Source organism: Symphodus melops (assembly GCF_947650265.1).
Source record: "Symphodus melops genome assembly, chromosome: 17".
Lineage (NCBI taxonomy): Eukaryota > Metazoa > Chordata > Actinopteri > Labriformes > Labridae > Symphodus > Symphodus melops.
The window spans coordinates 10,382,613-10,393,114 of record NC_136707.1 but is presented as its reverse complement, the minus strand read 5'-3'; the positions used below and the strand labels follow the sequence as shown (position 1 = coordinate 10,393,114).

General features: G+C 38.9%; 1 long non-coding RNA gene across 1 annotated transcript; it reads left to right on the top strand.

Annotated features, from left to right (window-relative positions):
• The first annotated feature begins 9,856 nt into the window (after positions 1–9,856).
• On the top strand, positions 9,857–10,502 carry LOC306838360. The gene is made up of 2 exons (XR_013781077.1): positions 9,857–10,050; positions 10,218–10,502. It is a non-coding gene; the product is annotated as an uncharacterized lncRNA (long non-coding RNA).

Sequence of the window (10,502 nt, the reverse complement as noted above, 5' to 3'; positions counted from 1 at the left end):
CTGATTGATAGTCAGATAAAATATCATTTGTAAATAAAAACTCTTTAAATTGGCCACTCACAAGACAGTTCAGAGTCTTAGCCAAGACAGAAAGTTTGAAATCAGCCTATAGTTGTTTAAAACTGTTGGGTCTTGTTATGGAAAATTTTACTCCATGTGTACTATACGCGTTGTACAAATGCAGCACTATGGGGAGCAATAAACATGCAGTGTTGTTAAAATGAAGTGTAAAATTGATGCACCTCTCAACGGCAATTCTACTCTACTGCAAACTTTGTGCGGTTCTCACTTACAACCTGACATCACCGGCTCTCAGAATCCACTGGCCCGGCACAATACACTGGCACGGAGGCACACTGTCACTGACACTATCTGGTGTTGATGTTTCCCAGTGTTGATTGTTTCCTAGTCTTGTGTGTACTTTAGTCTTTAGTGTGTGGATTGTCCCTCCTATCCACTTTCACTAGCATTTTTTCCTTAACCCTGAAAGCAGTGAAGTGGCGGCCATGATAGGAGCCGTTCGAATTCTCTAAAAGTTAAGGAAAGGTGGCTCAATGCTTCCTTAATAGCCTCCTTTAGCACAGGAAACACTGGACCATCTTTTACGAAAGGAGAGAAGAAAGTGCTGCCCCACAATTCATTGCTGCCGCAACTTTTAAAGCGACTCGCGCATCCAACCATTCACGAAAACTAACAATCTTTCAGAGGAGAAATGTGGAGACAATCTGCATATTGATTTGACTTATAATTATTTACAGCCTTTGTATTTATTTCATTTCTTTTTATTGTGTGTGTGAAGAAGGTGAACCTTGCTTTTATACATTTTTGTATCATGTTTGTGGAGATGATTTACTGTTATTTGATGATGATTTAATACGGGACGTTATAAAACCATCAAAGTGAAGTTTCCTGGTGTCTAATAAAGCCTACCTTTTATTTGTATTCACACCCCGTGGTTTTTAGGATTATTTCACTGTTGTTGATTACCCTGATTGTCCTCACCTGTCTGATTAGTCTCAGCTGTGTCTGATTACCCCATGTCTATTTAGTCTCATACCCTTTGTGTCAGTTCATTCTGTCACGGGTACGGGCAAAAAAACAGGGAGGAGGACCCAATTGCAGGGGAAAAAAAGTTTATTAAACAAAAGGCAAAACCAAAACTTATTTAAATAATAAATCCAAAAACCCAAGTAGAGAAAAACAAAGTAAATCCAGGGAGCAAAGGGAACAAACATGGGCTCAGGCTGACACTCTGACAATGAAATGACCTCTCTCTCTCCCTCTCTTTTGAATAACCTATAAGTTAGAACCAATGTGCAGCAGCCTCTTGAGAGCGCCCCCGAAGGCAGTCAACCCTATCTTCATGCCCATGGTACCAAATGGAACAGCATTCACTCGAAATACATGTGTTTTATGAGATTGATTCTATTTTGATACTTCATGAAAAACTGTTACCAGCTACTGTCTCTTATCGAGAACATTTTCATGAATATGAAGTAGATCATTTACATTAATATTGTTGTACTGCCAACAGTTGTATTGCACTTTTTATTTTTCAAATCATATTATAGTAAGTGTGAACAAGGAGAAATTACATAATGTAAATTAATTGCTTAAAAGTTACATTAAATAACACTATTGTAAATTGGTGCCAATTCAATTATTAGTATTGTTAAATTTTAACCTATTTTGAGTTAAAGTGACACGGCTGGGTGTAATTAAATTACTTCTACTGCTCATTACTACTACTACTTTATGACTACTACTAGTCATAAATATTTGTACACAATTTGGTATCAGTTTTTACTCAATTTTGATTAAAATGAACTGTCTACACTGCTCATGTATATAAGTCAGGAGTAAACCATGCAGTATCACAGCCTTTACCCTGCATTCTTTTGAAAGTTTTTATCGACAACAAATACCACAAAATCCCACTTCCATGCACTCTTAATGTGATCAATAAGATTTTTTTTTTTCCAGTCAAAGAGGTCATGAAAAAAAGCTTGTTTCACAAAACGCTTCATATTTCTTTTTATAATGATCTGTGGTTTGCATTTAGGGATCTTTGTATTTCTCACTACGTGACAATAGCACAGGGGTCACTGATATTCGCAAAGATGGATGCAGGAGAATACTCTTAAGGAACATTAGTTAAAACAAGATCCATCAAAGATGACTCATCCAGACATTTCTGATTGGGTCGAGTCAGAGCCATATAGAGAGAGAGTTGCGATATCTCCGTTCACGCCAATGGACCGTTTTTTTTACAGCAATGGCGGCTCATGGAGCATCACAATAGTTCCCGGAAGTGAGCAGCTGGCTATCCAGCGCAATGGAGCAAGACTTAGACAGTTTGTGATGCACTTTTTAAAGGTAAGACGTTTAAATCATATCAAATATTGTTATTATTGTTACTATCAGCGTATCTAAACACATTAACGTGTGCATTAAAGCATGTTAGTGGATTATCCCCCGCTAAACTAGTAGATAAACAGATAAGGCTAGCAAATGCTAACTATACTAGATAAAGTTAGTGATACACAGCGTTACCCATAAGGTTCAATTTTAATGATGTATTATACTGTTATATTACTTAAGCAGTCATACTGAATATGTTATATGAGTTATTTAAATAATCATACTAATTGAATAAATACTTTTCAAGGACTCCTACTTCTATGATGCTGCAGGTCAGGATGGCTGTGGACAAGTGATGTTCTGTTCCGCTGCAGACTAGTGATGCTGGCAGTGTGCTAGTAAGAGGAAAAGCAGTGATGCTGGAGCACACTCAGCCGTATGAATCTTTTTCTTGTACTTTACAGCATGATGGAAGCCTGCTGGAGAGTGACTGAGCTTCTTTCTCCAAGACACTCACTGCATTGGGGAGCTCCTTAAGGGAGGAACCAGTCGTGATCCTAAACAGCTCCTCTATTTGTTTAATGAAGTCATAGGCTTCTTGGGAGGGACGACAAAGAGCTCCTTCCTTGAAGTCTGATGCTGTTTTCTCCAGCAGGGCTTTCATGACTTTGCTCTGTATGACAAGTTATTAATGTTTCTGCCTTTGTTAGACATTTATTTAATGAATTCATCTTGGTACATAAGTGCATAGTAAAAATCGAATGTCTATTTTAATGCATGTATAAACATAATAAATGTGTTTTCAATGTGCCTTGTCTAGATGGTGTGTTTTTCAATGACACCTTTTTTTGAGATTACTGCACATGCAAGCCAAAGATATAGTTCTGCCTTTTGCGAAACAGAAAGTAGACAGTGAAGTTACTCTGAAGTAAATATTATGTATTCATGTATATACAGTGTTGTGAAGTTAAGGGTTGCATACAAATTGTAAACAGATTTAATTCAATGGATTTCCTGGACAACACAACATCATCATGCTTCTGATGTTCATCCTCCTCTGACCCGATGTGCTGTCAGGTAACAATCATTGATAGACTATGGCCAGACCAGGACAAAAGGAGTCTCACAGGTGACTGTCTCTGATCTGTACTATCTGAAAATCAAAGATTACATTACATCATTAAGATTACATAAGCCCTTTATTACCATGGGATTACTAAAATGGAAGACAATAAATTAGTATCATCTGTCACGATCGAGCAGGCAGGAAACAGGGAGGAGGACCCAAGTGCAGAATGACAAATTTATTAACAAAAGATAAACAAAAACTTACGAGGAGAAAATAAAATCCAAAAACGAAGAACATCCAAAATCCAAAACCACGATGGAGAAAACACAGGGAGCAGGGAGATGAAAGACATTCCAGGAACAGACCACGAGACATTGACAAAAACAATGAACCGACAAGAGACTGAGGAAAAACACAGAGACTAAATAGACAGGGGTAATTGGACACAGGTGAGACTAACGAGACAGGTGAGGAACATCAGGGTAATCACTAAGGCGGGAAACACAAGGAACAAAGAACACTGAGGACAAGTACAAAGTACGACCTGACACTGACACCACAACCAAAACCAGATATACAAAATAAAACAGGAAACACTAAAGACTAGACTTGGAAACATTAAACACCAAACTAAGAAACTGAAAACACAAGTAACAGGAAAACAAGCCTACAGACAACGTAGAAGAACACAAGGACACAGGGGAACACACTAAGGACTAAAGTAAACCACAAGACTAAGAAACATTAAAGCACCCAAGGAAAAACAATCAACACGAGGAAACAAGTACACTAAGGACAAAATGAAACCAAACCAAACCATGACAACATCCTGTATTTTACTGGATGTATACAAAAGAAAAAGCAGGTAAAATAGCTGTGAGGATGAACACTAATCTTTAAGACCAATTTATGTTGGATTTCATTTATTCTTTTATGGAACTACATAACATATATTGTATATACACATACATATAACGGTCTAATGTATAAATATTGAAAATCAATGCAGTTATTGACGAGAAATTACCGAAAATCTCGGTTATGTCACTTGGAGTCAATGGAATCAAATTGCCCGCCATCGACTTCCGGGAACTATTTTAGTCTACATGAGTCACGTGATGGTCAAGCATTTCGAACTTCTGTTGTCGCAACTCTCTCTCTATATGGCTCTGGGTCGAGTTAGTTTATGAACAATCTGAAAAAGATTCAGTATGTAACACTGTGCCTTAAAATCATTGGATACTGGAGTCATCCAGTTCCAATTAAAATCACCATTAAGAACAATTTCATATTTACTTTTGATATGAGGTTCATTAAGGAGAGAAGTGTTTTCTGACTGCTGAAGGTGCCCTGAAAGCTTACAACAGTAATTTGATGCCCTTTTTGAAACCTGAAAATCAAGAGCGAGCCAGGAATTCAAATTGCATGCTCAGTTATTTGGACGGTAGGACTTTTACACAAAACTTGTTTGTTTTTTTTACATCAAGTGAATTATAGTTGCTACACCGTGTGGAATAAACAATTATGTGAACTATAGCTTTGCTGCTAAAATGTGAACTTTTTAGTAATGCTTTAGTGTTCTTAAAAAAGAGCTTGGTTTAACATTAAAGAGTCTGAAGTGGTTTATTAGGGGTCAGTCCTAGGAATGTGTGTCTATGTCAGCAGCCAGCAGAGGGGAGTCACCTCACACAGGTGACTCCCCTCTGATCAGGGACTGACCTCAGACTAGCTGAAGATTTGTACAGGTCAAGGGAGCTGAAGCTATTTTGTTTAAATATGACTCTGGCCTATATTCTTAATTTAAGAATAGGCTTTCAGTGAAAGGCTTGTATTGATCATAACGTCTAAGCATTTAAAGGCTAACTTCATACAGTATAAGGTATGACTACACACTCTTTTAAATTAGATTTTTGGTTGAGGGAGTCATACCAGCACTGTCATTGAGATGGAAATAACAGAAATGTATTTCTTAGAGCGTCAGAACAATAATATTTACGATTGTTTATGTTTTTCTATAGATATTTAATGGACAATTTTGTTCGTGAGACACTGGCTATTGACACCAACGTTTGAAGGTGAGTGTGTCTTTGTTTGTATTTCGTAATTGTGTGTCTGAGATTTTATAGCACATTGCATGTACAAGTTACGCTAAGAAATAACTCGGGCTAAATGTTTCTGCTGTGCTGTTTTAGGTTTGTGTGAGGATGAAGTAGAGGAGTTTAATTAATGGAAAATAAAGGAATTTCATTTATTTTATTTTCATTTGCTGTTAATGCTTCCCCTCTGTGTGTGTTTATTAATGTGCTGTCCTCTTTAAAGCATACTACCACGTGTGTAGTCACATCATACTGGCCCGACTAATTTGTAACATGGAAACAACTGCTGGAGCAAGGTTTTGGACACAGGCTGCACCTGGCCAGCAGTAAGAGCACATCAGTTTAACAGACACAAATCTGGGGTTATCTTGACTGGCCTCTCCAATACATTAAGTCAAGTCAAGTCAAGTCAAGTTTATTTATATAGCACTGTTCAGACACAAGGCAATTCACAGTGCTTTACAGACATAGAAACAGAAAAACATTAAAACAGAGCTTAAGGAAAGAATACAAGATACATCATTAAAAGACGGGATGAAAGTGAAAATACTCGATAAAGGAACAACTGTTAAAACTATCAAAAAAGGAAGAATGTGATGCAGTAAGGCAGACAGTATATTTCTAATTGAAAGCCTGAGCGAATAACAAAGTTTTAAGGCCTGATTTAAAGGAGTTGAGTGTGCCAGCAGTCCTCAGTTGTTCAGGAAGTTTGTTCCACAATTGAGGAGCGTAGTGACTAAACGCTGCTTCACCATGTTTGGTTCTGACTCTGGGAACACTGAGTAAACCTCTTCCTGAGGACCTGAGCGGTCTGGATGTTTTATATTCTACAAGTAGATCTGACATGTACTTAGGGCCAAGACCATTTAAGGCTTTATAGACCAGTAGTAAGATTTTAAAGTCGATCCTCTGACACACAGGCAGCCAGTGCAGTGATTGAAGCACAGGTGTAATGTGCTCCACCCTCTTTGTGTTGGTGAGGACTCTGGCTGCTGCGTTCTGGATCAGCTGCAGCTGTCGGACAGATTTTTTACTAAGGCCTGTAAACACACCGTTACAATAATCCAGCCTGCTGAAAATAAAAGCATGAACAAGTTTCTCTGAATCTTGTTTGGTCAGAAAACCCTTGATTCTTGCAATATTTTTCAAATGGTAATAAGCTGATTTTGTTACCATCTTAATGTGGCTGTTGAATTTGAGGTCTGAGTCCATAATCACACCAAGATTTCTGGCTTGATTTGTTGTTCTTAAGGACATGGATTCAAGACAAGTGCTGACCTCTGACCTTTCCTCTTTAGGGCCAAAAACAATCACCTCAGTCTTTTCTGGGTTCAGTTGTAAAAAGTTCTGACACATCCACTCAGTGATTTCGTTGATGCACTTGCTCAGTGAGTATAAGGCACTATGGTCATTTGTTGACACTGATATATAGAGCTGTGTGTCATCTGCATAATTATATAGGAAACGTTGTAATATTCCATGATCTGAACGAGAGGGAGCATGTAGATGTTAAATAACAGCGGCCCAAGGATGGAACCTTGAGGAACTCCACAGGTAATATTCACATGCTCAGATTCATAATTACCAACAGACACAGTGTAGACCCTGTCCTGCAAGTAAGATTTAAACCAATTTAAGGCAGTTCCAGAAACTCCAAGCCAGTTTTCAAGTCTGTCCAGCAGTATGTTATGGTCCACCGTATCAAATGCAGCACTAAGATCCAGTAGCACTAAAACTGAGACTTTAGATGCATCACTGTTCACATAGATATCATTTAGCACTTTGATAAGAGCAGTCTCAGTGCTGTGCTTTGACCTGAATCCAGACTGAAAAACACTGAAGTATTTATTTTGTACCATAAAAGTGTTGAGTTGCACAAACACTGCTTTTTCGATTATCTTGCCTAAGAAAGGCAAGTTAGATATGGGTCTATAGTTATTAATTGATAAAGCATCCAGATTACTCTTTTTTTAGGAGGGGTTTGATCACTGCTGTCTTTAGCGACTTCGGAAAAGTGCCTGTCTGAAGAGAGCTGTTAACTATCTGCAGTACATCTGGTGCAACACAGTTAAAAACATTTTTTAAAAAGCTTGTGGGCAGAATGTCGAGGCTGCATGTAATGGACCTGAGGTGTTGAACTATGTCTGTTAATGCTACAGGATCTAGAAGTTGAAAATGTGCCAGGTTAGCTAAATTGTTTTCATTAGGAGGTACAGGAGTTACAGTCAGGCTGCCTGTAGTAGACTGACTGACTGTCTGTCTAATCTGTTCAATCTTTTGGGTGAAGTCATGCAAAGGCATGCAAAGTCATTGCATGCCTTTACAGATAACAGTTCAGCAGGAACTGGTGCTGAGGGGTTGGTCAGCCTGTCCATGACAGTAAACAAAGTCTGAGCATTGTTGCTGTGCTTGTTGATTATCTCAGAGAAGAAGGACTGTCTGGCCTTTTTGAGTTCTAAGTTATATAAGATTATACATTAAATATACCAATGTCTGTTATTTTGTCTCTCTTCTGCAAATAGCTCAAGATTTCCTCCTGCTCCTACAAGAAACCTCTTCAAGGCTTACAGAAACCTGTTCACCGCAGTTCAGTAAGAAGATTCTCAAGCTGGCCAGTAAGGAAAGAAGTGCCCTGAATCTTCTCACCGAATTCAGTGAAAACACCGCCACCGCAGGTACCTACATTTTCTTTTTTTAATCTGTTTTGTCAAGGTCCTAAATTAACTTTTTTTTTTAAAGAAATGGCTGTCTTTTGTCTATATGCAAGTAACTGAATAGACCACAGTCTTAAACTCCAATGATATTCTTAGGCAAGAATAGAAATTACAAGTCCATGTTTTTTTGCATTAGGGTTCATAAATGTGTTTTGTAAATTTGAAAGTTATTACATTCACACAAAGTATCTGCCGTGAGGGCTTCAGTCAGGCCAGAACCATCTGTAAAGTTGTAATTCATCTGGCGTCATGGTGGCATGATTCTCATGAAACTAAAAAACATTCATGACTTCAACATATTGATCGAACATAGAATTTTTAAAATCCAGCAGTAATTACTGTTCTGTTTTAAGTTTTATGTTTTATTTCTTATTCACAGGTTGGAACAAACATTCCTGAGTTCCTGAGGGAGGCCCTGAAGACCAGACCAGAGCCATCGCACTGCACTGAGTGCTGATAGTACGCTGTGGACGACCGCACTGAACGCACTGAGTGACTCCGTGCAAGACAACAGAACTCTCGTTTTAAAATGTTCCGATCCCGGACCCGCATGTGGGGAGAGATCAAGATGCAGCAAGAAGATAGATAGATAGATAGATAGATAGATAGATAGATAGATAGATAGATAGATACTTTATTCATCCCGAGGGAAATTCAAGGCATCCAGTAGCAGTATACAGACAGGCAGGACACAAGACATTAGTTACAATACACACCCGCTGTCCCCCCTCCCCTCTGTATACAAAATCCCCCAAACAAGATATAGCAGCCCCTATGTGACTAAGAATAAACATAGTTATATGTTAAACCTGTGCAGTTAGCATTAGCAGTTAGACTTAAAACTAATATAGCATAATGTACATAACCTGTGAGGAGAGAAAAACATGTGTTGATTAAAAAAGACCTGTAAACAGTTAAAGAGCCTTAGAAACAAAGTGCTGACCTTCTAGAAACTAGTTCCATGTGCATGTACAGAGGTGTTTGAGCTTATGCCAGAGGTGTGAGTACAGTCGTTAAACAGTCAATGCAGGAATGTAAATTGGCTCACCAACTTAAAGGAGCAGTGATTTGCATTAAGTGTCCTAGACAATAAGGTGAAACCAGGAGTGGTTAGGGTGATTATCATTGAGTACCCAACTATTGAGGAGCAGCTTAGCATTAAGTGTTGAAGACAATAGAGTGAAACTTGACCTAATTAGGGTGATCATGTCAACCCTTACAGATGTAGCATAACACAACAGTAGGATGAAACCAGACATGATTAGGGTGATTATCTGTAAAGTGACCAGTGCTCAGTAAAGTGACTATCAATATGCATTACAGTGTCCAACTGGAGGCTGACTCTGAGGTCAGCAGTGCAGATGAGGAATGAGAAAAAAGTGAAAAAAGAGTCCAGGGATCACCGTGCGCTTCTTCCCTGCCGTGACAGTGAAGTGTTGTACAGTCTTATTGCCAGGGGGACGAAAGAGTTCTTGAGTCTGTCCGTGGAGCACGACTGTGACAGCAGTCTTTCGCTGAACATGCTCCTCTGCCCGGTGAAGGTGCTGTGCAGAGGGTGGTGTGTGTTGTCCATGATGGAGAGCATTTTGTCCAGAGACCTCCTCTCTACCAGAGAGCGCACACGAATCACATCTGCAGCAAGCAGCTGCACAAAACGGGAAAATATATCGTTTGTGGTTGTGTGCTTTGTATTCAAAGACCAAACATAGGACATTACTCTCTCTTTATTTCTCCTCTCTCTGATCCACTGCAGAGTATAAAGTCAATTGCAGGTGACTTTTTTTTCCAGAGACCCCCCCAACATGTTGCTGTTTAGGTTTTCAGGGGGGTTCAAGTGTCAATCAGGGGGCCACAGACCCCCTCCCCTCCGTATTTCGCACCATGGTCGTAATGTTAGGGGACGACATATCACTGTTCTTCTCCTTTGATCGATGGAGCACAGGACACTGCTTAGGGCAGTCAATGCTTGCTTTAAAGCTTTTTACATCTTTGAGGTCCTTTATCCGAAGCAATTTGCCCCTATGTGGGACTTTTTACAAACAGCTGTGTATCAGCTGCCTGGCAAAGAGTCGCCAGCATGCAAATTCTTAAAGACCTCTTTCATTAATGCCACATAAAATGCTGATGTGTAATAGGTGTTTTGTTTTAGCTGATCCTAAGATTGTTTATATATCCGTTTCAGTTGGGCTAGATAGATATACTACTATTATTGTTATTGTTGTTGGCTCTTTCAAATGTAAATAAATGTATGCATTAATTTTA